General features: G+C 45.5%; 1 long non-coding RNA gene across 1 annotated transcript in view; it reads right to left on the reverse strand.

Annotated features, from left to right (window-relative positions):
* Positions 1–24,444, reverse strand: part of LOC124803641 — a 1,814,685-nt gene that overhangs the window by 546,274 nt on the left and 1,243,967 nt on the right. The gene's annotated exons all lie outside the window — the stretch shown is intronic.

Below are 24,444 nucleotides of genomic sequence, written 5' to 3' on the forward strand. Positions count from 1 at the left end.
TTCTGAGGTCATTAGTCCCCTAGAACTTAGAACTATCTAAACCTAACTAACCTAAGGACATCAAACACATCCATGCCCGAGGCAGGATACGAACCTGCGACCGTAGCGGTCTCGCGGTTCCAGACTGGTGTCAGATGTAACTTTGTGGTATGTGATTCCACGCCTGTTGCAATTCGCAGGTCAGTACAGGGACGGTTAATGCTGGCTATCGATGACGCTGGCGTTTTCGTACGATGATGTCGCATATGTGCACGATTGGAAAAAAATTTGGTGATCTAGCAGGCCAACGAAACACATCGACACTCCGCAGAGTATGTTGGATTACAACAGTTGGCGAGAATTATGCTGTCGGAAAACACCCCTGGAGTACTGTTCAGGAATGGAAGCGTGACAGGTCGATTCACTACATTGCCTTACCGTTTTGCGGTCAGGGTGCGTGGGATAACCACGACTGTGCTCCTGCTGTCATTCGAAATCGGACCCTCGACCATAACTCCAGGTGCAGGTCCAGTGTTTCTAGCAAACAGACAGATTGGTTGCAGGCCACCAATTGGCCTCCTCCTAACCAAAATACGACCATCACCGGCACTGAGGCAGAACCGCCTTTCATAAGAAAAAAGAACCTACACTCTGACCTCCAATTAGCTCTCGCTTGACAACACTGAAATCGCTATCCGAGGCGGTTTGGGGTCGCTGGAATGAATGCTACAGGTCGTCTTGCTTGCGCTGTCCTTGCAGTAAGCGCAATTCATTGTGTCACTGTGGTGCCAGCCGCTGTTTAATTGCCGCTGCAGATGCAGTGCGACGCGCAAGAGCCTTACGCCCAACACGGTCTTCCCTCTCGGTAGTGCCACGTGCCGTCCGGAGACCGATTTTATTGCGACCGTGCATTCTCGGGACCACCACTGCCAGCAATCAAGTACCGAGACTACATTCCTGCCAAGACATTCTCCAATGTCATAACAGGCACATCCAGTTTCTCGCAGCCCTATTACACGAACTGACTCAAACCCATTGAGGTACTGACAGTGGCGTCTTTGTCACCTTTAAAGATACGACGTCCAACATCGAAGGTACTAACACTCACGACCGTTACAGGGTGTTTTTTGAAGCAAACCTGATTTGCATCTTCATAGTGGCGCTACTAGAGCCATTCTTGTGCGACTGGTGCGAAATTTGAATACAGAATTATTTTTCAGATGTAAAATCTGTTGTGTTGGCTGAAGAGCCAACACCGTGTCACTAGAGGAGACCGAAATGCACACGTTTTAGCTCACGCAGGCCAGCGTGAAGAGGGAAGAACTATACTGACGTGAGGTCTGGAACATGACAAGGAATGAGAATTCAGAAAACGGACGTAATTAATTGGATACTTAACTTTAATCCCTTAAAGATGAACGTCGCTCTTGACGGTACATGAGTCACAATATTATTTGTTCAGCAGACATAGTAACTGAATATGGCGCCTTGCTAGGTCGTAGCAAATGACGTAGCTGAAGGCTATGCTAGACTGTCGTCTCTGCAAATGAGAGCGTATGTAGTCAGTGAACCATCGCTAGCGAAGTCGGCTGTACACCTGGGGCGAGTGCTAGGGAGTCTCTCTAGACTAGACCTGCCGTGTGGCGGCGCTCGGTCTGCAATCACTGATAGTGGCGACACGCGGGTCCGACGTATACTAACGGACCGCGGCCGATTTAAAGGCTACCACCTAGCAAGTGTGGTGTCTGGCGGTCACACCACAAAATCATGGCTGCCAATTTTCGTTTATGTCGCACAACTCCCCCTTGGTGTTGAGATTCTTTGCTTCGGCAGTGTATTATTTACTTTCATGTCTGGATGAGCAGACACTGTTGACGACAGAAAGTCGATCGAAATTATTTCGAAATAAATACGCTGAATGTGAATAATATAGCTTCAGCTGCATTAGGTGTCGTTGTACTGCCCGTTGATGGTATAACAAAATTTGTCATCGATCGGGGCTCGAACGTGGATTTACCGCTCATTAAGTGATCCGCGCACGCCTCCTGAACCGATCCAGACTTCCATATGCCACAATGTCTACATTCCTGTATCACAGTCTCGTATACTCATCACTGAATGCTCTCAGCTATGCGCAGTATTTCCGCACCAATGAGAATGAGACGATGAGGAAACGAGACCTATGATGTTATCGTCTATTGCTCGCCTCGGCATATAGTATCTATTTGCGTATCTGGATGAGCAGACATTGTTGACGAAAGACAAGCAGTCGAAATTATTTCGAAATAAATTTGCTGAATTCGAATAACTTGATTTAAATTGTGTTAGGTGTCGCTGTACAAAAACACCTAACATAGCTGCACGCAAGTTATTCGCATTCAGTAAATTTATTTCTAAAAACATCAAATATTTTTCTATTACTAAGCACAACTAAAGTGATATCTATTCAGATGATCACACTCTCGGCATAAATTTCTGCCATATATCGGATTTTTCTTCAGTTTAGCGCTATTCTATTTAGTTCTTCTGATGTACGGGGTATTACGTAGTTTCATTTTATAGTCCCTACGGTACTATCATCCATTGTCTCATAACACGTTAAGAACGAAGTGGATTAGTGCAATGTTAACCATTATTAAAGGAAGGAAACCTATTAAAGTATTCTTATTTAGCAGTTTGAAGATGCTGATACATGTAAAGTAGTGCACACAACAGACGCTGTACCAATGCCGGAAACTACATGGGAAAAGCCGTCTACCGCAAGAACCTGCGTGAATGAGGCATCGGATATGTCGTCAGCACTCGCGATGGTACTGATACGCGTCTCTACGTTAGCCGACTGACACAATTCTCTTACACACTGCTGGACGTGATGGCGACACGGTGGTTTCACCTGGACTTCTTCCTAACGCTGGGTTATTAGCCAAATACTGGCAACAAAAGGTGAATACCCAAAAGGGAAACAGGAAATTCAGTGGAAATTCATGGATTAAGAGGGAATGTGATTGTGTTTCAGTGGTTACAAAATAGAGTCTAATGGACAAATAACTGCGGCTGTATGAGCCCTTTTATCATTACGACTTTCCACCCCGTCTGGGCTGGATGCATGCAGTTATTCAGCTGGTGTCATGAAAGCCGTTGTATCTTCTCCTGATGCAACCTGGTCCACACCTGAAGCAACTCGTCCTTGATATCCTATATACCGGCACTGGGATGGAGTTGACGTCTTAGTTAGTCCCACACATGTTCTCTCGTGAACAGATCTCGTGCCTTGCTGGCCACTGGAGTTCATAGAGAAGCGCGTCATGTGTGAATGATCATCATCCAGTTGAAAATTGGTGTGTGGTAACAGATGAGGATGCATGATGTTCTTTGGCGTACTGTTGTGCTCTCAGAATTCCCTCAATCACAATAGCCATGACGAACATCTGGCCCAATGAAGCCTCACACTGAGATCCGTTTCACATTCGTGGAACGGTGTCTCATACGAGTACGTGGCACTTCCTTGTCCTCCAGAGTGATCACTAAACACCTGACGCAGTTGGCGCTCCTTACGAACTCTACCAAGCCTGGTACCACAATTAAACACGACCAACACAAATGCATATTGGAGGCCGTTCTGCCTGTCACAGAGAATTGCAACTGTAATCATTTGTGCTACATATCCGCTGATGGTGTGTTGGTATACGAAGCTTCACAGCCCTCCGGCCACTGTCTTTTGGGTGCATCACTTTTTTTGTCAGGCAGTGTACGTATCGTGTAGATGACTGTGTCATTTGCGCACTGCTGTACTCTATGGGTGTTGCAATGAGTGAGTATGGAATTGTGTGAAGGGAATCAGCACGTACAAATCGCACCATGGCGATCGCTAACACTAGCGTCCAGCAATGAAACTTCATCAACAGTGCGTAATGCCAATACTCGGAGAGATACTGCTGAATTACACAGGGCTTACGCATGACAGTATGGCGTACAGAAATTAGTTGCGAAGACTTTTCCGCTTGTAAAACAGGTTTTTGTATTGTTAATTTAATCTGCGATTCGCTCCAAGTGTCCCAGAGAAGCGAGCCGTTAAGCATAAGAAGAATGCGTGCTTCACATATGACAAACGTTTCAGCCCAATTAAACACACAAATACTCCTTTATGCTAAAATACTGTTCCCAGCGTGAAATATGAGTAGCTTCTAAGAGGAATTCATAGTCTTGTGTTTTCGAGGTACTCTCGCCGTAAAACATTCTATGTGTAGAGTTACACACCCTTTAAATAAGCAGTTTTTTATATGTTACTGAGCAACAGTCATACAATAATTTTTAAATGAACACACCGCCATTTGATTTTATTGTTATTTATTTAATTACGACCCAGGTTTCGGCGTTTTGCGCCATTTTCAAGTGACTGAGTTTACGTCATTAACATATATTGACCTTGATGTCCTGCAGTTTATGTTAATGACATAAACTCAATCACCTGAAAGTGGCATAAAAGGCTGAAACCTGGGTCGTAATTAAATAAACAACAACACAGTCAAATGACGGTGGTTAATTTAAAAAACCTTTAGATATTTTATAAATGATACTCCACCTAAAAATCATCACATGCAATTTATTTATGGTGGTCTTATTTCCGGATTAGTTTCGTTCCAAGTCTTAATCACTCATTGATATATACTGGGAGAAGTCAGTCCTAATTTTACGTCAGGATCGTCAGCTGTCAGTGCCACAATGCGCACAGTAATGGTCGCGTTGTATGTTGTCCAGTTGGAAAGTTTCTTCCATGCGACAAGATGAGAATATACAAAGTTTTTGTTTTAAATTGAGATAAGTAAGGATCTCGAATACAGTTCTTCGTACAAAAAAAAACAATATACACTGGCAGAAAAGTTTCTATTAGATAAGGATTCCTCTGTCTGTGCTACAACTGGTCGCTTACATAGCTTTCCTGAGTAGGCGTGTTTAACTTTGTATTTTCAGGTGAGAACCCCCCCATTTTTGTTGCGTATTCGGATTCTACGCAAAAAAAAAAAATATATGTACGGTTTACTCAAACCATTGTTTCCCATTCGTGGTAGATGGCGCTGTAATCGAAAAAATATTAAGTGTGCCTGTTTTCCCAATTAGGAATCGACAAATTTGACTCCAAATTTCATTTACGATGTAAATGTAAACTTTTGTGTTCTAACGGCTCAGATTTATGTCTGAAATTTATCTATGTGTTGCAAATTTGATTTCGCAGCACAATATGGTTTGCTGTTTCAATGTCTGGTTAGAAACTACGTTTAGCGTCATCCAGGAACAACGACGTGTATGTGACATTTGCCGGCCGGTGTGGCCGAGCGGCTCTAGGCGCTTGATTCTGGAACCGCGCGATCGCTACGGTCGCAGGTTCGAATCCTGCCTCGGGCATGGATGTGGGTGATGTCCTTAGGTTTAAGTAGTTCTAAGTCTAGGGGACTGATGACCTAAGATTTTGAGTACCATAGTGCTCAGAGCCATTTGAACCCAAACCAATTGTAACAAAAATGGTTCAAATGGCCCTGAGCACTATGGAACTTAACATCTTAGGTCATCAGTCCCCTAGAACTTAGAACTACTTAAACCTAACTAACCTAAGGACATCACACACATCCATGCCCGAGGCAGGATTCGAACCTGCGACCGTAGCGGTCCCACGGTTCCGGGCTGCAGCGCCTAGAACCGCACGGCCACCGCGGTCGGCCCAATTGTAACAGTTTTCTATTCCCGTCGTGATGCTTCATATCAATGAGTTTCCTTGTCTCTCACGACGGTGTGCTTGATTCAGGTGATTGCCCCTGCCTTTCACCATTGGAGTGCTTGATTTCGGTGAGTATCCATGGCAAGTGCACCTATATCTACCACTTCATGTACGAGGGCTGCTCAATAAAAAATTATCATAATTTTTATGGTCGTAATTTCTCGCACTAAAATTTAACCTTATTATATTCTGTTTGCTTAATGTGCAATATACACGCCGTAGTAGTTTCATTGTTGGAAATCCTGGTTCCCGCCTGTGAGAGGTAGCCAAGGTCAGTTACGTTCAGTATCGGTCACCGCTGCAATGGAGGTAACACGCGAGGAACTATATGCGTGTTCGAAATTCTGCTCTCGTCTCAAGAAATCTTCAGCTGAGGCACATACAATGTTACAGGAGGCCTACAGCAGAGCTCTAAGGGTGGTTTAAAATAATTATAAAGAGAGGAGACAATCAATTTCAAAGGAAGATGGACCCGGTTCTCCAGTTACTGATCTTACGGAAGAAAACATCAACACTGCTGCTGTCATCGTGAGACAGGATCGACGAATTAACTTAAGATCACTTTCTGAAATACTGAACATTTAATTGGGTGCCACCCACACGATGGTGACAGAAAAATTACACGTGACACATGTTTGTCCGCGATTCGTTCCAAGATTATTGATTCCCGAACAAAAGGACATTCGGGTGCAGGTCTGTATGCAGTTAAAGTTGATGTTAGAGGAAGATCATGAGTTTTTTTCAAATGTAATCACTGCTGATTGAACTTGAATACTTCATTTTGAGCAAACAGCAAAGCTCAGTGTGGAAATCTTCATCACCAACCCTCCAAAAAGCAAAACTGGTTGCTTCTGCTGAGAATGTTATGGTCATTTCATTCTTTGATGTTTATGGAATGGTTTATCAGCATGTAGTACCTGCACACACATCAGTAACTGGACAATACTACAGGGATGTCCTGGAAACACTGCATGTTCATATCAGGCGTAAAAGACCATATTTGCATGAAGCGGGCTGGATGCTGCTCCACGATAATGCGCGGTCGCATATTGCCAATGTTGTTGCTGAGTATCTTGCAAAGCCAACGTGAAGGGCATCCCTCACCCTCCCTATCGTCCGGATGTAGCCTCATGTGATGTTTTTCTAGTCCCTAACATGACGAAACGCATTCGTGGGAATGTTACGTCAGTTGACGGAAACACACACCAAAATCAGTCACCCTAAACGCTTGGTTCGAGAGTGGCGACCGAAATCAAGCATTTCGATGGTTTGCGGACTCGCGCAGACAGTTAGGTGTGTATAGAAAAGCCGTCTCTTGGAAATCAGGAAGGAACAACGCCAACGTTCGCCAGCCAGTGGGCCATTTGCTTGTTAGATGTTCTCGACGTGAGGTGAGCGAGTCGTGTGTGCGTCTGACTTCACTTTGGAGGACTGGAAGGAGGAATGCGAGATTCAGTGCGGGGTTTGAGAGTGGAAGGAGTGTTAGGAAGTGAAAGTCGTGCTCGAATGTCTGTTGTGTGAGGCGAATACAGTATATTACATGCTCGCAGAATAAACGATTTCGAGAAGATCGGTCAGGGCAGGTTTATAGTGCTTTACTCCTCCTGTTACCGCCACGGTGGGTGCTGCCATCAGAAATCAACGACGGCCGGCGGTGGAAGGCATTCGGCTCATGATGGGCATCACTCTAGGTATCGCTCATGCCCTCAAGACAGAGCGTGGCTTCCCCACAGCCTTAAGGAACAGCAGAAGTTGATCAGAATGTCGACATCACTGCAGCACCTGGAATGGTATCACGATGAAGAATATCGCTTCTTTTTCCGTATTGTCACCATTTTGAGCCGGAGAGCAAGAGCCGGAGCCAACAATGGTGGGTACAGTCATGACACCCTAGGCAGGCACCAGCCTTTTCCCGTGAAGGCACTGACCATCTTGTCTCACAGTGCGATAGATGTAGTAACAGTTACAGCTATTGCTTTTGCAATAATTAGCAGTTTACTTACTTTTTTCCGTCTGTCTCGTTTTCATTTGTCTGCCCCTTATACACTCCTGGAAATGGAAAAAAGAACACATTGACACCGGTGTGTCAGACCCACCATACTTGCTCCGGACACTGCGAGAGGGCTGTACAAGCAATGATCACACGCACGGCACAGCGGACACACCAGGAACCGCGGTGTTGGCCGTCGAATGGCGCTAGCTGCGCAGCATTTGTGCACCGCCGCCGTCAGTGTCAGCCAGTTTGCCGTGGCATACGGAGCTCCATCGCAGTCTTTAACACTGGTAGCATGCCGCGACAGCGTGGACGTGAACCGTATGTGCAGTTGACGGACTTTGAGCGAGGGCGTATAGTGGGCATGCGGGAGGCCGGGTGGACGTACCGCCGAATTGCTCAACACGTGGGGCGTGAGGTCTCCACAGTACATCGATGTTGTCGCCAGTGGTCGGCGGAAGGTGCACGTGCCCGTCGACCTGGGACCGGACCGCAGCGACGCACGGATGCACGCCAAGACCGTAGGATCCTACGCAGTGCCGTAGGGGACCGCACCGCCACTTCCCAGCAAATTAGGGACACTGTTGCTCCTGGGGTATCGGCGAGGACCATTCGCAACCGTCTCCATGAAGCTGGACTACGGTCCCGCACACCGTTAGGCCGTCTTCCGCTCACGCCCCAACATCGTGCAGCCCGCCTCCAGTGGTGTCGCGACAGGCGTGAATGGAGGGACGAATGGAGACGTGTCGTCTTCAGCGATGAGAGTCGCTTCTGCCTTGGTGCCAATGATGGTCGTGTGCGTGTTTGGCGCCGTGCAGGTGAGCGCCACAATCAGGACTGCATACGACCGAGGCACACAGGGCCAACACCCGGCATCATGGTGTGGGGAGCGATCTCCTACACTGGCCGTACACCACTGGTGATCGTCGAGGGGACACTGAATAGTGCACGGTACATCCAAACCGTCATCGAACCCATCGTTCTACCATTCCTAGACCGGCAAGGGAACTTGCTGTTCCAACAGGACAATGCACGTCCGCATGTATCCCGTGCCACCCAACGTGCTCTAGAAGGTGTAAGTCAACTACCCTGGCCAGCAAGATCTCCGGATCTGTCCCCCATTGAGCATGTTTGGGACTGGATGAAGCGTCGTCTCACGCGGTCTGCACGTCCAGCACGAACGCTGGTCCAACTGAGGTGCCAGGTGGAAATGGCATGGCAAGCCGTTCCACAGGACTACATCCAGCATCTCTACGATCGTCTCCATGGGAGAATAGCAGCCTGCATTGCTGCGAAAGGTGGATATACACTGTACTAGTGCCGACATTGCGCATGCTCTGTTGCCTGTGTCTATGTGCCTGTGGTTCTGTCAGTGTGATCATGTGATGTATCTGACCCCAGGAATGTGTCAATAAAGTTTCCCCTTCCTGGGACAATGAATTCACGGTGTTCTTATTTCAATTTCCAGGAGTGTAGTTCAGAAACTTGTAGCTACTGATATTTTGTTTTAGTACAATACCAAAAGGTCGCAGATCATGGTGTTGAAGCAGTACGTATGCGGTAGTCCATCGCATAGAATCTGCGCAGTAAGAAAAGTCAACGTGGGATGGGTGTTTTGGTGTGTGGACGTGCCTATGAGCACCCTGTGTGTGACGTCGCCCGGTTTATTGGTGTATGAACTCGGACTGTTCATTTTGCCTAGAAGGAAGGCAACACGTCGTATTAGAAATGGTCGTAAAAAGACAGCCAAATGGGACCGCTGTGAGTGTCAAGCCTTCTCAATGAATATCGGTAAAAAAGACGGAAACTGTAGTGCGAATGCAAGTCAACGTCAAACTGTTTCCGAGCGTACTTTGCGAAGGGAACTTCATGGTAAGAATTACTGGAGGTGAGTATCTCGCTAAAGGTCATTGTTCACAGCCGCACATGAAGCTGCAAGTCTCCAGTGAGCCATGCACGACCACAATTGATCAAACAACACGGAAAAATGACAATAGCTGACTGGACGCGTGCAGTGTTAGCCACCGAAGCGCCGTTTTGCCCCGCGTGTGGAGGATGTAATTGAAGACACAGGTAGTTCCGTGATATTTTGTAAGTGTTTCTCGTACTATGACTTTGGTCCACTAATTCCGTGAATGTGAACAGGGTTGTTTATTTCAATATTCACGTTACCTCATGTTGCAGGCATGCGTTCCTCATTTGAAGAACACTCGCTCATCCCATGAAACCGAGACTTCCTCGACCTCATTCCAACAGACGAAGTCTAGGATTCTTTGTAAGACGAGGAGAATCGTAGCAATCACCAACCTCACAGTTCGGTAGATCTGCAGTATGTAATCATCAGTTAGTGGGTTAGTTATATACGGCATACGTGAAGAACGGCGTGGACACTCTTACTGACTGAACCATCCCCGCAGTCAAGGCTAGTACTGGCGTTATACAGTGTTAGAGTGATGTCTTCTGATGATAACTTATTTTTATCCAATGTGCTTATGTAGATCAGTTGCAGCGATCAGTGCTCGAGTGACTTCAACACCTGTCCAGGGACTCGTTATTGCTTGACAACGTCTAAATAACGTACAAGAAGGCAATTTGAAAGTTTTCAATTATAAGCTTATGATTCTTAAAAGATAATAAATACAGGATGTATCAAAAAGAATCATCCAATGTGGCATGTCTGTATTTCTGAAATTAATAAACATATTCAAGGAATATCGTTTTTTGATGAACGGGAAGCAGAAAGGTTTTTTCAGGTGTTCAATATGCCTCCCTTGAGATGCACGGCATATGTCAATGGGATATTCAAATTGTTCCCACACTGCAGCGAGCATGTCGTATTGAGTTACAGCTCCTACAGCTGCTCTTACGTGATGTCTCAGTTCATTCATTGTTTCTGTAACGGAGGCACATAAAAACTCTTTTGTAAACCCCACAAGAACGGAGACCTTGGAGGTCATAATGTAAGGCTGAATCATTTGATCCAGTGCAACTGATGCACCGTTCAGTAATCCTTTGATTTCAAATTTCCCGCACTTCCAGATGCCAGTGTGATGGTGCCCCATCCTGTTGGCAAATGAAGTCGTTCGCATCAGTCCTCAATTGTGGGAGAACAAAGTTCTCAAGCATATTGCGGTATGTGGTTCTTGTTATCTGTGTTCTCGGCAAAGAGAAATTGACCATACACCTTTTCCCGTGAAACTGCACAAAACACACAAAATTTTGAAGAGCCCCTCACACGTTGTACATGTAGTTTTATCGTACCCCATATTCTCACATTATGATGGTTCATCTTCCCCTTTAAATGTAATTTGCCTCGTTATTAAACACCAAGCGTGGAAGAAAACTGTCATCTTCCATCTCACCAAAAACGAAATTACAAAGCCCACACGTTGTTGTTTGGCACCTTCACGGAGAGCTTTCAGTAACTGAATTTTGTATGGTTTCATGTGTAAACGCCGACGAAACACGCCAGATGGACATAGGGGGCATGTCGAGCTGTCGAGCTGCACGGCGAACGGATTTCTGCGGACTCCTTGTGAAACTATGGCGGATGCGTTCGACGTCTATGGCAGACACTTGGGGACCGCCCGGCGATTTGCCTTTGCACAAACAGCCTGTTTCTCGGAATTGTCCATGCCATCGTCGAATGCTCTGTGTTGTTGGAGGATCCACACCATACCTAGTACGAAAGTCACGTTGAACACTTTTCACTGACCCGCACTGTGCAAAACGTAGAACACAAAACGCATTCTGTTGTCCCGACACCACTTTTTTACTAAACCCGAAGTGGGCGCACACTGCTGCTCCCAAGGAGGGAGCTATGTAAAGCTCGAAAGTTTGCTATTTCCAACAGCGCGCTGCTCACACAAGTATCTCAACTAACATAATAGTTGTGATTCTTTTTGATACACCCTGTACATTATAAACTCGCAACCCGGATGCTGTGATTTTTCGTTGATGATGTTACGACGTAGTGCAGGCTTAGCGTGGTATTAGGCTAAGGTGAAAGAAGCAAACCCTCATAACATGCTTGCGTCGTTAATGCTGTTGTGCGAGGTAGGATAACCGGGTCGGAAACTGTAGAAATACGAGGGTTATTCCAAAAGTAAGGTCCGATCGGTCGCGAAATGGAAACGACTATGAAAATCCGATAAAGCTTTGCACAGATGTGTTGGGTAGTGTCTCTAGTATAACCCCAGTTAGCATCACGTCGCTCTTCTCATTTCTGAGCTCGCAGGGAGTGCGTAAAGATGTCTAGAAAATAGTGTCTGCCGCCAAGTACGAGGGCCTGGTGAGAAATTTCGCCTGAAGCTATGCAGCCAACATTACATAACTGTCGTGCTGTTTCGTCTTCACGACAATTCTCAGCCGCATTCTGCAGGGGCAATGAAGATGCTCCTGCATCGTTTTCAAATGGAAATGTTAGATTACCCACAATACAGTCCGCAATTGTCTCCCCCTGAGTTTCATCTCTGGTCACATGAACCGCTGTCTTTGAAGACAACATTTTGACACAGACAACGAGGTGTAGGCCAGCGTGGAGAATTGGCGGAAAGCACTGGCGGCTGCCTTCTATGATGAGGCTATTGAAAAGTTGGTACAACGCTATGACAAAAGTCTAAGTCAGAACGGCGACTACGTAGAGAAGTAGCTGAAAGGTGTAGCTAATTGTTACAAGTAAAACATTTCTGATGTTCACTGTGGTTTCAATTTGGCAATCAATCGGACCTTACTTTGTGTGTGTGTGTGTGTGTGTGTGTGTGTGTGTGTGTGTGTGTGTGTGTGTGTATGTCTGTGTGTGAAAATGCGAAGGAACAACTACAGGGGGCGAAGACCAAGAAGACCTCATGTAATGACGTGACAAAAAACAAAAACACCTACAGCCGCCATTATGATTTCAACGCTTCATTGTGTCACCTTCAGGCCTGTATGCATAAAATATTAAAGATGGCATTATCAACTTATCAATCAAGTTACATAGAAACAGATTAAGGATAGGGACTGCCTAGCATTAAGGAGGGTGGTTGAAAAAAAATTGCTTGAAATCTGCGGAAGTAATCACTCGTGAGATCCATCTAGGTAACTGATTGTGCGTAGGAAGTTAAAAAGAATGGAGTTCAATGGTCGTCTCACATGCCGCAGTTCATTGTAGTCAGTGCTAATCCACGCTTGAGGTGGAGTTAAGAGCGTCGCCCTTGGACAGTGGACAACTGGTAACGAGTGTTTTGGATTGATGAGTCATCCAATACCGTGTGACAGTCTTATGGAAGGGCTTGGGATTGGCGAATGGCTGGGTATGGTTACCTTCCGGTGGGTGTAGTGCCAACAGTGAAGTACATACGAAGAGGTATTACAGTACGGGAGTGTTTTTCGAGGTTATGATAAAATCCTCTTACTGTGCGTAAAATACTGCTAAATGAGGAAGGTTAGGAACACATTTTATAGCATTGTGTAATGTGTACAGCAGAAAAACACTTCGGAGATGGTGACTGTTTTTATCACCATGACAAAGCACCCTGTCATAAACCAGTAGCTGTAAAGCAATAGTTTGTGGACGACAAAAATTCCAGGAATGGGCTGGGCTTGTCCAGTGGTCCGATCTGAAACCAGTGGAGCACCTGCCGGATGAGTTACAACTTTGACTTCGCCCCATAGCTCAGCGTCCAGAATCACAATCTTTTCTGATTTCGGCCCTTGAAGAACACGAGCTGCCATTCCATCACAGACATTCAGACACTTCACTGAATGTGTATACAGCAGAGTTTAGGCTGTCATAAGGCGGAGGGTGGACATATCTAACAACGTTCACCAACTGGTGTCCGGATGCTTTTGATCAAATAGTGTAACTCCCGCTGTGCACAGTGGTCGTTAGTAGAATATAGGTGGATATCCCTTCATCAAATATGTAAGGAGCGATCAGAAAGTTTCCGTTCTAAGGCCGTACAGTTCAAAATCAGCATGCCAATCAGGCTAAATAGCCATGAGCATTGAGGCAATCATTCCAACCACGCAAAAATTTGAAGATGCCCGTTCGGTAGAACACTGTGTCCTGCTGCGTAAAGAAGTCCGCAAGTTGCTGCTGCACATCCTCGTCCGACAGGTGTCATCGATCTTTAAATGCCTTTTGGACGGGACCGAAGGCGTGACACTCGCATGGAGAGAGATCATGACAATAGGGTGGGTGATCGACTATCTTCCCTTTGAGTTGCCGCAACTTCTGATCTCTCCCAGATCGAACGGCATCCTGTGTGGAATCTGAAATTGCCACACCATTCCACAACGCTGGTTTTCAACAAATATGTTGCCCCATACACATTCTTCATTCTCTGTTGGATGTCTGCCGGAGTTTATCCTTCGGGAACCAAGAAAAGAATGACAGCACGTTGGACCTGTATGGACGCATTTGGTAATACAAACGTCGCCACAGATATTTTTCCGCATATACAACACAAGTTGTAAAGATGCGAAAGCCACACTAATCCCTTGCCTATATGTCGGTGCTTATATACCCGCATCCTAGTCACACCTTGTTGCATACACGCAACAACAACATCTTCAATCGGAAACTTTTTGATTGCCCTTACGTGATCGAGAAGTCAGTAAATAGAATGATGCTTTCAGGTGGTCCAGATGGTAAAACAATGCGATGTTAAGACAAATAAGTCGTTAATGACGACACATAACACAGGGAAGTTACAGGTATTTTCGGAAGAGTGGGTTTTCATTGGCGTTACAATCGGCAGGAAGGCCGTATGATCGATTTGTGGCAAGCGTAACTTGCCAGAAACTTACTCTACACGTTAAAACGGTGAGTAATGTACTCTACATTGAATAACTGATCACGTCTTTATCATCGCTTTAGATCGCTGAGAACAAGGGTACGGTGTTAGAATGTTTCTCGCTAATGCGTTTCGAGCACCGACCCGACCATCATCAAAATATGCGAGAAAAAGTACATAGTATCATGTCAAGTGGTATCTTGAAACTTCGTTTTACCTTTTTCTTTCATATTCTGATGACGCTCCGTGCCCGAAACGTGTTAATAGGATTAATAACAAGTGCCTTCTTGTTATCAGCGACCTACAGCGGTGTTAGGATGTATTCGGTAATGGTCACTGGCCTCTTGAGATTCTTGATGTCAGAAGTTAAACTAATATATTTTCATACAGTGATGAATAGCAGCTAAAGTTTAGTGACTATGACCCATAAAACACATTGCATCTTAAGAGCAAAAATATGGAAATGCTGAAGATGCACGTTAAAGTTACCAATTTCTGGTGTTTGTAGGTTCACGTTTCGCTTAGCAAGAACTATAGGGATTCAAAAGTCATTTTCCTCAAGGTGATCGTGATAGACACAACACGTCGTAACGAAACACGCTTTCGAACAACGTCCCAGCGTCAGAAAATGAGCTTTACGGAAGATGGAGGATTCAAGCTTTACCGAGCGATGTGGCGCAGTGGTTAGCACACTGGACTCGCATTCGGGAGGACGACGGTTCAATCCCGTCTCCAGCCATCCTGATTTAGGTTTTCCGTGATTTCCTTAAATCGTTTCAGGCAAATGCCGGGATGGTTCCTTTGAAAGGGCACGGCCGATTTCCTTCCCAATCCTTCCCTAACCCGAGCATGCGCTCCGTCTCTAATGACCTCGTTGTCGACGGGACGTTAAACACTAACCACCACCACCACTACTGAAACTTCAGTACCTACAATACAACGCAAAGTACACAATTGTCTGTACTACCCGATACTCAGACTGATGTGTTCACTGGAGTACGTTGATACAGAATGACTCGTACAGTAGCGAACCCTGTTTGTTGACGGACCACCGAGGCAACGATTGTGCCCATACAGTGTTTGCTTCCTCGATGTTTATTTTGGCTGTCACTATAGACAGCTGTACAGATATCAGAAAAATGCGCTTCCATACCCATGTTTATTGAACGTTTTTTCATATTCTGATCATTACTACCAACTGTCAAAACATTCGACACTTTCTTAACGCCCGGTTTATGTTACACTGTGTTCAAAATAACTGACTTCACCTGTGCTTAAATTTAATCTATAGCCTATAGGTCTTGTCTAAGCTTATTTATTATCTTTTCCAATAGTGTTCTTACGTAGCATCAGTTCATACGTCAGTGCCATGTCTAAGTGGTTGTGAGATGTCGCTGGAGGGCGTTTGCTACACTGACAGTTCTAAGTTGTTGGTGCATTAAAATTAAATGATGCAGTAAAATTAAATTGCGCAATAAACAGTTGCAATGTATCTTATAATTACATTATATCTAATCATCTGAAGAGTCTGAGAGAGAACAACATAAGTGTGCTATAGCTCATTAATATCTCACGCAATCGTTTTTATACCGAAGCAAATTTAAACGAAAAACTCAAGGAGGCCGTAAAGTAAAGTAAAATCTCGTGCAGTACCTATCCATACCACTTAAACCATGATTCATTATGGAATGTTAATAAACTATATTACAAATTTCAGCACTTCTGTTTTTACGCACAGTGACCCCAAAAAATATTCGTTCGACCTTAGGGCATAGAATATAACAAGAAAAATAGCAGAAATATTGCTAAGAAACGAATAATAATTCCCTTACATTACTTAATATCTATATCTATTAACAGAATGCTATTAATGTTCTTATGTTGCTTAATTTATGAACAAATCCACGTTATTTTTAAACGTCCCACAGGTAATGTGAAACAGATGATCGTCTAGTAAAGAAGATCCCAGGTATGTCGCTGTCGTGACACATACCCCTCTCCCTTCGCGTATGCAATTGTTTCATCCACTGTAGCGGATAGTCCCCCTCCCTGTTTCAAACGCCTTGAATGATATTTATGGAATTTGGGCCGAAAACTGCAAAAGAAGAGAGACAACCCTTCACCAGAATGTTTCGAAAGAAAAATCGTTTAATAAAATCTTGAAGAGCATTGGCAGACCTATCAGTACAGTGAAGACATAGATAGGTTTAATCAGATCAAAAACAATCCGACACCTTGTGCTCTCTGACATCTTTCATCCTCCATACTGTCCCGACTTGGTTCCATCCGATTTCCACATGTTTCCGAAACTTGAAGAACACTGCCGATGATTTCACTGTGATAGTGATGAAGCGGTGCATGCACAAGGGTGCGGTTTTGATTCCGTCAATAAAGTCAAATATTCGACAGAAACGGTATCAATAGAACTGTTCGTTCTTAGGAGAAATGTGTTCGTCGCCAGGGTGACTATGTAGAGAATTACACTCTTAAGAGGAGAAAAACAACGAAGCACGAAGTAACTATTCTAATGGGACGGAAATCGGTAGATATTATGTGCGCGTACAGAAAAACAAATGATGAGAGTTAAGAAAAGAAGAGCGTCACAAATTGAGGACAGCGGTACGTTGACGATAATCTATGCTAGGTTTTGTTGTCCTTCATAGCAAGTCGTCCTGGCCTTACATTTCAGCAAGATAATACCCGCCCGCACACGGTGAGAGTTTCTACTGCTTGTCTTCATGCTTTCCAAATCCTGCGTTAGCCAGCAAGGTCACCGGATCTCTACTCAATTGCGAACGTTTGGAGCAATGTGGGAGGACTCTCCAATCAACTCAAGCTATTGAAGATGTAACGCGCCAGTTGCACATAATTTGGAACGATATCCCTTGGGACCCTTAGGAGAACATTCAATGAATTCCAAGTCGAATAACTGCTTGCATAAGGGTCAGAGATGGACTAACGAGTTATTGACTTTCTCAACTTGTGACGCTCTTCCATTTTTCTGAAATTGCAATCATTAGTTTGTCTGTATATGTACGTGACATTTACTGATTTATGTCCCATTCAGATTAATTCCTTCGTGGTGCGTCGCTGCTTTTATATTACAGTGTATGCAGACATGAAGAATAAACAGATGACGTTAATAACGTATGTTTTACACTGAAGAGCCAAAGAAGCTGGTACACCTCCCTAATATCGTGTAGGGTCCCCACGAGCACGCAGAAGCGCCGCAACACGACATGGCATGGGCTCTACTAATGTCTGAAGTAGTGCTGGAGGGAACTGACAACATGGTCTTGCAGCGCTGTCCATAAATCAGTAAGAGTGCGAGGAGTGAATATCTCTTCTGAACAGCACGTTGCAACGTATCTCAGATAGGGTCAATAATGTTCATGTCTCGGGAGGCTGGTGGCCAGCGGAAGTGTTTAAACTCAGAAGAGTGTTCCTGAAGCCACCGTGTAACAAGCTGGATGCTTACGTACGTGTCACCTGCCAGAGTCGTATTTAGAGGTATCAGGGGTCCCATGTCACGCGTCACACCATTACAGAGCCTCCACCAACTTGAACAGTCCCTGCTGGCATGCAGGGTTCATAGATTCATGAGGTTGTCTCCATACCCGTACACGTCTATCCGCTCGATACAATTTTAAACAAGACTCATTCGACCAGGCAACATTTTTCATGTCATCAACAGTCCAATGTCGATTTTGGTAGGCCAAGGCGAGATGTAAGACTATGTGTCGTGCAGTGACCAAGGGTACAAGAGTGGGGCTTCGGCTCCGAAAGCCCATATCGATAATGTTTCGCTGAATGGTTCGCACTTGTTGATGGCCCAGCGCTGAAATCTGCAGCAATTTGCTGAAGGGTTGCAGTTTTGTCACGTTGAACTATTCTCTTCAGTCGCCGTTAGCCCCGTTCTTGCAGGATCTTTCTCCGGACGCTGTGATTTCGGGGATTTGATGTTTTTCCGGATTCTTGGTATTCATGGTACACTCGTGAAATGGCCGCACGCGGCACTTCATCTAACAACTGTGCCGGAAACTTGTTGCCTTATATAGGCGTTGCAGACAGCAACGCCACATTCTGCTTGTTAATATATGTGTATTTGAATACTCTCTGCCCCTGGTAGCTGAGTGGTCAGCGCTACGGAATGTCATAGCCGGGTTCGATTCCCGGCTGGTTCGGAGATATTCTCCGCTCAGGGACTGGGTGTTGTGTAGTCCTTATCATTATCATTCCATCTCCATCGACACGCAAGTCGCCGAAGTGGCGTCAACTCGAAAGACTTGGACCAGGCGAACGGTCTACCCGACGGGAGGCCCTAGCCTCACGGCATTTCCATTTGAAAACGCATGCCTATACCAGTTTCTTTCAGGCTTCAATGTATTTAAAAAGCTTTAAGAGTTTTCACGTAAAAACTTCGGAGGCATTTCTTTTCGGCATGTCCTTCGGTAGAGGGAGCGGGGGAGGGGGGTTGGCCGTGGCCGTAGGATAATAATAAGGGACGATACGTGACCACCGCATCCAGTGAGATGGTTGTGGGAGGAGTTCTGATTGTGTGTATTACGCCAATAGTATATAAACGGTGGTGGTATAATATTTCTAACATCCAAACCGTGTAAAACCAGCTGAGGCCGTTACAAAGGACGAAACAGCATCACAACCGTAGAATAGTGTTCTGAAGCCAAACAGAATACGTATAAATCTGTGAGACAACAGTTAAGTCTCGATTCCGGCGTCCCATGTGCACCAACGACAGAACAAACGAAACAAATCATTTAACGTTCACCTCGGGAACCATGTACGAGTAATATTTGAGCGTAGGTCACAAAAAACTCATCAAATGGAAAATATGAACCACGATCTTAGCACTGATGGCACAGGAATGTGAACGACACTGCCTTTGAAGCTGACAGCACGTACCTTGCAGGACCTCCACTATTCCTTACGTGTGGACCGCGGCCGTCGTTAGCGTAACTGCAAGGTTACCCACACTCAGCGGGTGGCTCCCAGGTGAACAGCTACACAAAGCAGTGAAGTGCGAGCTCTTCGCGAAGTCGTGAAAAACGCGGGAGACTGGCGGTGTTTCTTGCGAGCGCCCTCAGCGAGCACTGCGTCCGCCGGTGACGAAGGCGCAACCAGAGGCAGAGGCAGAGGCAGAGGATGGGCCCCCTTATCGGTCTGCGGCAGACCGCTTCCTCGTCCCAGAAGCGGCCGCTGACGACGGCGCGGCTGCCATCGCGTCCGTCTCAGTGGGACGCACGTAAGGCTCCGAGAGGGGGCAGCCCCACACACGCCGCGTACTTCCTCCTTCACGTATAAGACTGGGCAGCCTGCTACGACGTCTTGACGTAGCAAATTTTACATACTGGCTGACAGAAGGTCACGGAGCGAGAGGGTATCTGATGTTATTTCAGTCATTAAGGCATCGTGTTAAATTTACAAAGATTTCGGCAGTATGAGCCCACTTATCACTACAACATATGAAATGGAAGTAGGAACTTCAGACAGCCGAGATCGCTATAGTAAAGCATTTATTTTGATTACCAGTTTCAGCTATGTTGCCATCTTCAGGCGTAATGCAATATACTTTAATGAATCCAGTACATGTGCACACTACACGGTGTCACAGTAATGCATATCAGCCACATAATTGAAAAATGAAATGTGTGTATTGTAGTTTTGGCTGGAAGTCCCCTTTCGGGCAGTTCGGCCGTCTGGTGCAGGTATATTTTTGTCTGAGTCCACTTCAGCGACTTTTCTGTCAGTCATAATAAAATGATGATGAGGACAGCACAACACCCATCCCCGAGCGAAAGAAAAACTTCAAGTCGATGAGGAAAGAGGAAATGAACCCGAGCCCCTATGGCATTTAGCCGCCCGCAACACTTTTCATCTTCTTCTCCTTCTTCTTCTAGTTCTTTTCCTTCCTTTTTAGTCTGAAGCTGAAGGAATTTATAAATTCATTCGCAGACATGCGAATACGAATGTGCGACAGCTTTACTACTAATATATGAAAATTTGTGCTGAACAAACCGTCAGCCACAACACTAATACCATCTATACTTGAGTACTGCTCGGGCGTTTGGGATCCCTATCAGCCGGCCGCAGTGGCCGTGCGGTTCTACGCGCTACAGTCTGGAGCCAAGTGACCGCTACGGTCGCAGGTTCGAATCCTGCCTCAGGTATGGATGTGTGTGATGTCCTTAGTTAGGTTTAATTAGTTCTAAGTTCTAGGCGACTGATGACCTCAGAAGTTAAGTCGCATAGCGCTCAGAGCCATTTTTGATCCCTATCAGGTCGGATTGAGGGAGGACTTAGAAACAATTCAGAGGCGGGCGGCTAGATTTGTTACTGGTAGGGTTGATCATCACGCGAGTGTTACGGAAATGCTTCAGGAACTCGGGTTGGAGTCTCTAGAGGAAAGGAGGCGTTCTTTTCGTGAATTGCTACTGAGGAAATTTAGAGAACCAGCATTTGAGGCTGACTGCAGTACAATTTTACTGCCGCCAACTTACATTTCGCAGAAAGACCACAAAGATAAGATAAGAGAGATTAGGGCTCGTACAGAGGCATGTAGGCAGTCATTTTTCCCTCGTTGTGTTTGGGAGTGGAACAGGGAGAGAAGATGGTGGATTGCGGAGTATGTATGTAGATGTAGAACCTAGATTTCCTCTTTTACACGAGTTGCCGCCTTAACCCCTTTGTTAAACCGCTTCCCCCACCACTTAAGTTTGGGCCTTGATGTTTTAATTCTTTTATTTTTTTTTATTTGCAATTAAATTTTCCAGGAAAGGTTTTCCAGCTTTACAAGATACAAAATCTCAGTTAGGAACGATGGTGACAAAGTTTATAAATACGAACATAATAATCATAGTTAATACGTGAAACAGCACTTACTCTGAAATTAACCACTAAAAATTACAGAATGCAGGTGTCTAAGGAAACAATTTTGAGTGTCGTTTTTTTACCTAATATGCAGTGTAAAAAGAATAACTTAGCAAAAAGCTCAAATATGCTACTTGTGTCTGAAAATGAATCCACGACGGTCCGTTTTGTAGAAGTCGGTTGGGGACATGCCTTCGGAAAGCGAACGCCGAGCCTTTCATGGTCATGAGAATCTAGATTCACCTGTCAAACTCCGACACCGTGGAGGTTTCAATTGCTAGGTGGGTTGGGAAGAATCATCCCTAGATAATTAACAAATGTGGAATGGTATGTAACGTGTCGTCTCTTTGCGTGTTGTCATGTTAGGAAAAACGCCCAAAACTCGATGACGTTTCTGGGTCAATTTCTGAAAAGATATGGGCGGCGATAACTTTATCCAGGTGACCGCAAACATATTTGATGGCAGAAAATACGTTTCATCCGGACACAGGAGCACATCGGGAACGATCATATGCGTTGGTACCCGGAGATAGGGGGCCAGCATCTGCCGTCGCGCTGAAGAGGAGACAATGTTAGCCCGTGTCGTCCACATTACACCTCAGGCAGCGGGGACTGTCAGACAAGGCGATGGCATGGTTTGATTCGAGGCTGGCATTTACGGTAAGACGATGTACCAGGTGGCGCTCCTTACCGTATGGTTGATTAACTGCGTGCCATACCGCAGGCCACCTAACCTGTGGGTACGTCCTCTGGTAACATTCCTGGGGTGAGTTCGCATTAGCAGGTGATAAATATCTCGCGTAGTGGGAGCCCTAGTGCAAGGAAACTCATCGAGGACATAACTGCATTCTAGAAGGAAAAGTTATACTGTATATGTGATATTTTTGGTGCAATGTGGGCCAGGGCGATCGGCGGCTGGCATGAACTAGGTGCGAGTTCGTCGACGGAAAGTCCAATGTGCTGAGACTGCTGTTCCTAACCGCATGACTATATATACGTAAAGACCTGTAGGGTGCACATGAACACTGATCAGAGCGCCACCACTCTTCTCTAGGGAACTACAAGGGTGCCATACTTGGTCTTGAATACGCGACCAGAACTGACAAAATAACCGGAGGCCGCTTGGATCGGACGCGCCATTAATGTAGAGCTAGGTAAAATTTGTGCAATGTGTATAAATGTTAGTAAACTGCATCTTTTTAACATGTTCATTTTTCGCAGTAACTGATATCGAACGCCCGCCCTGATATTCTGAAGAAGGCGTCGGAAGTTGATAGCCGTGGTACGACGGATATCTAGAGTAAAAACGATTCCAAGACAGGACAGCTTAGACTCTCCGTCTTCCTGAACGGAGCTATACTTTTATTACGGAGTCGCCTTCCAACCATTGCGCAGATTTTGGTAACGTTCATTTGGCTACGAGAATCACTATCGTTTTGTTCGATCCACTACGTAGCCTCTTGAACCTTCCCATTGGTACGTGCGATGAAGACGAGGACGCCTGCGCGGCGCGGAATTAGCCGAGCGGTTTAAGGCGCAGCAGTCTTGGACTGTGCAGCTGGTTCCGGCGGAGGTTCGAGTCCTCCCTCGGGCATGGGGGTGTGTGTTTGTCCTTAGGATAATTTAGGTTAAGTAGTGTGTAAGCTTTGGGACTGATGACCTTAGCAGTTAAGTCCCATACGATTTCACACCAACGAGGACGTCTGCATACGTGCGGCATTTACGAGTAAATGTGTGTTCTCGTAGGCTGAACACTGATTAACGTCGTTGCAGGCCGCAGAGGAGCGGTTTTAGTGCGATGGCGTACATGATCGAAATTGGTGTCTCATCTGTCCATTGACCATCACGCTCCTTGAAGCTTCAAGAAGTAGGGACATGTAAGAGGACCAAGGCGGGTTGGAAAACCATCCGTTCCATTACTTTTGCGAGAAAGGTGTAATTCACGCGATCGAATGCCCGATCGAAATCGATGGACATAGTGGCTCTCTGCAGACGATAGACTGTTGTAATGGTGATAACGTCTCTGTAATCACACAGCGTCGATTGTACATTAGTATCTCCCCACCCAAGGACGTCTGTGCAGCTCTCGCCTGAGACGCATCTCCGGGAGGAGCGGCCGATAGCTGTCAGGTCGCGTGGCTCTAAAAGGTTTGGGTATCGAAATAATTAGGTCTTCCAGAGATTCCTGGAGTAACGGTGACCCAAGGGACAGTAGTTCCAACTAAATTATCTTCCATCGCAGCAACGTTAAATCCTCGAAGATCTTATTAAATTCTAACGACAGTCCGTGAAAAATAGAATAGAAGCTTTCGAAATGGGGTACTATAGAAGAATGTTGAAAATTAGATGGGTCGATCGCGTTATTAATGAGGAAGTATTAAATAGAACTGGGGAGGAAAGAAGTTTGTGGCACAACTTGATGAAAAGAAAGGATCAGTTGATAGGACTCACCAGTTTAGTGTTGGAGGGAAATGAGTGAGGTAAAAATCGTAAGCAGATTCAGAAAAAATTAAGGAGGGACGTTCATGAAATGGACCCAAAATGTCAAATTTAAATTTATTTTATTTATTAGTAGAGGTCATGGATGATACCTTCCCAAAGTATCATTGACGAATCGCATCCCAAACCCCCGAAACATTAAATGTGTGACACAACCTTCCTGCCACACCCCTTTTGGAAGCAACACATTAATACTAGCTCGGTGAACGACGACTCGGTGGTTAACTTTGAAAGCTAATTTAGCTGCTTAGCTACAGTCACCACTGTGGTGTTGTGGGGTCAGGCGACATGTCCTGTGGATACACATTATGTGTCTTTAATGCTGTGGTTTCCATTGCATTCTGCGCCCCCCCCCCCCCCCTCCTGCCCCCCTGGCGTTGATCATTGCTCATTCTTCCGACATTGGAGACAGTTTCCCATCCCAAGGACAAAAGAGTGCCCTCAAGCTGTGTATGCTGCTCCTCCTCCCTCTTTGAAAAGACAGTTGGCAGAATGGGGTGACTTCTTAGGCCAGAAGTCATCGGCCTAAAATG

Source organism: Schistocerca piceifrons, chromosome 1 (assembly GCF_021461385.2).
Source record: "Schistocerca piceifrons isolate TAMUIC-IGC-003096 chromosome 1, iqSchPice1.1, whole genome shotgun sequence".
In the NCBI taxonomy this organism is placed as follows: domain Eukaryota; kingdom Metazoa; phylum Arthropoda; class Insecta; order Orthoptera; family Acrididae; genus Schistocerca; species Schistocerca piceifrons.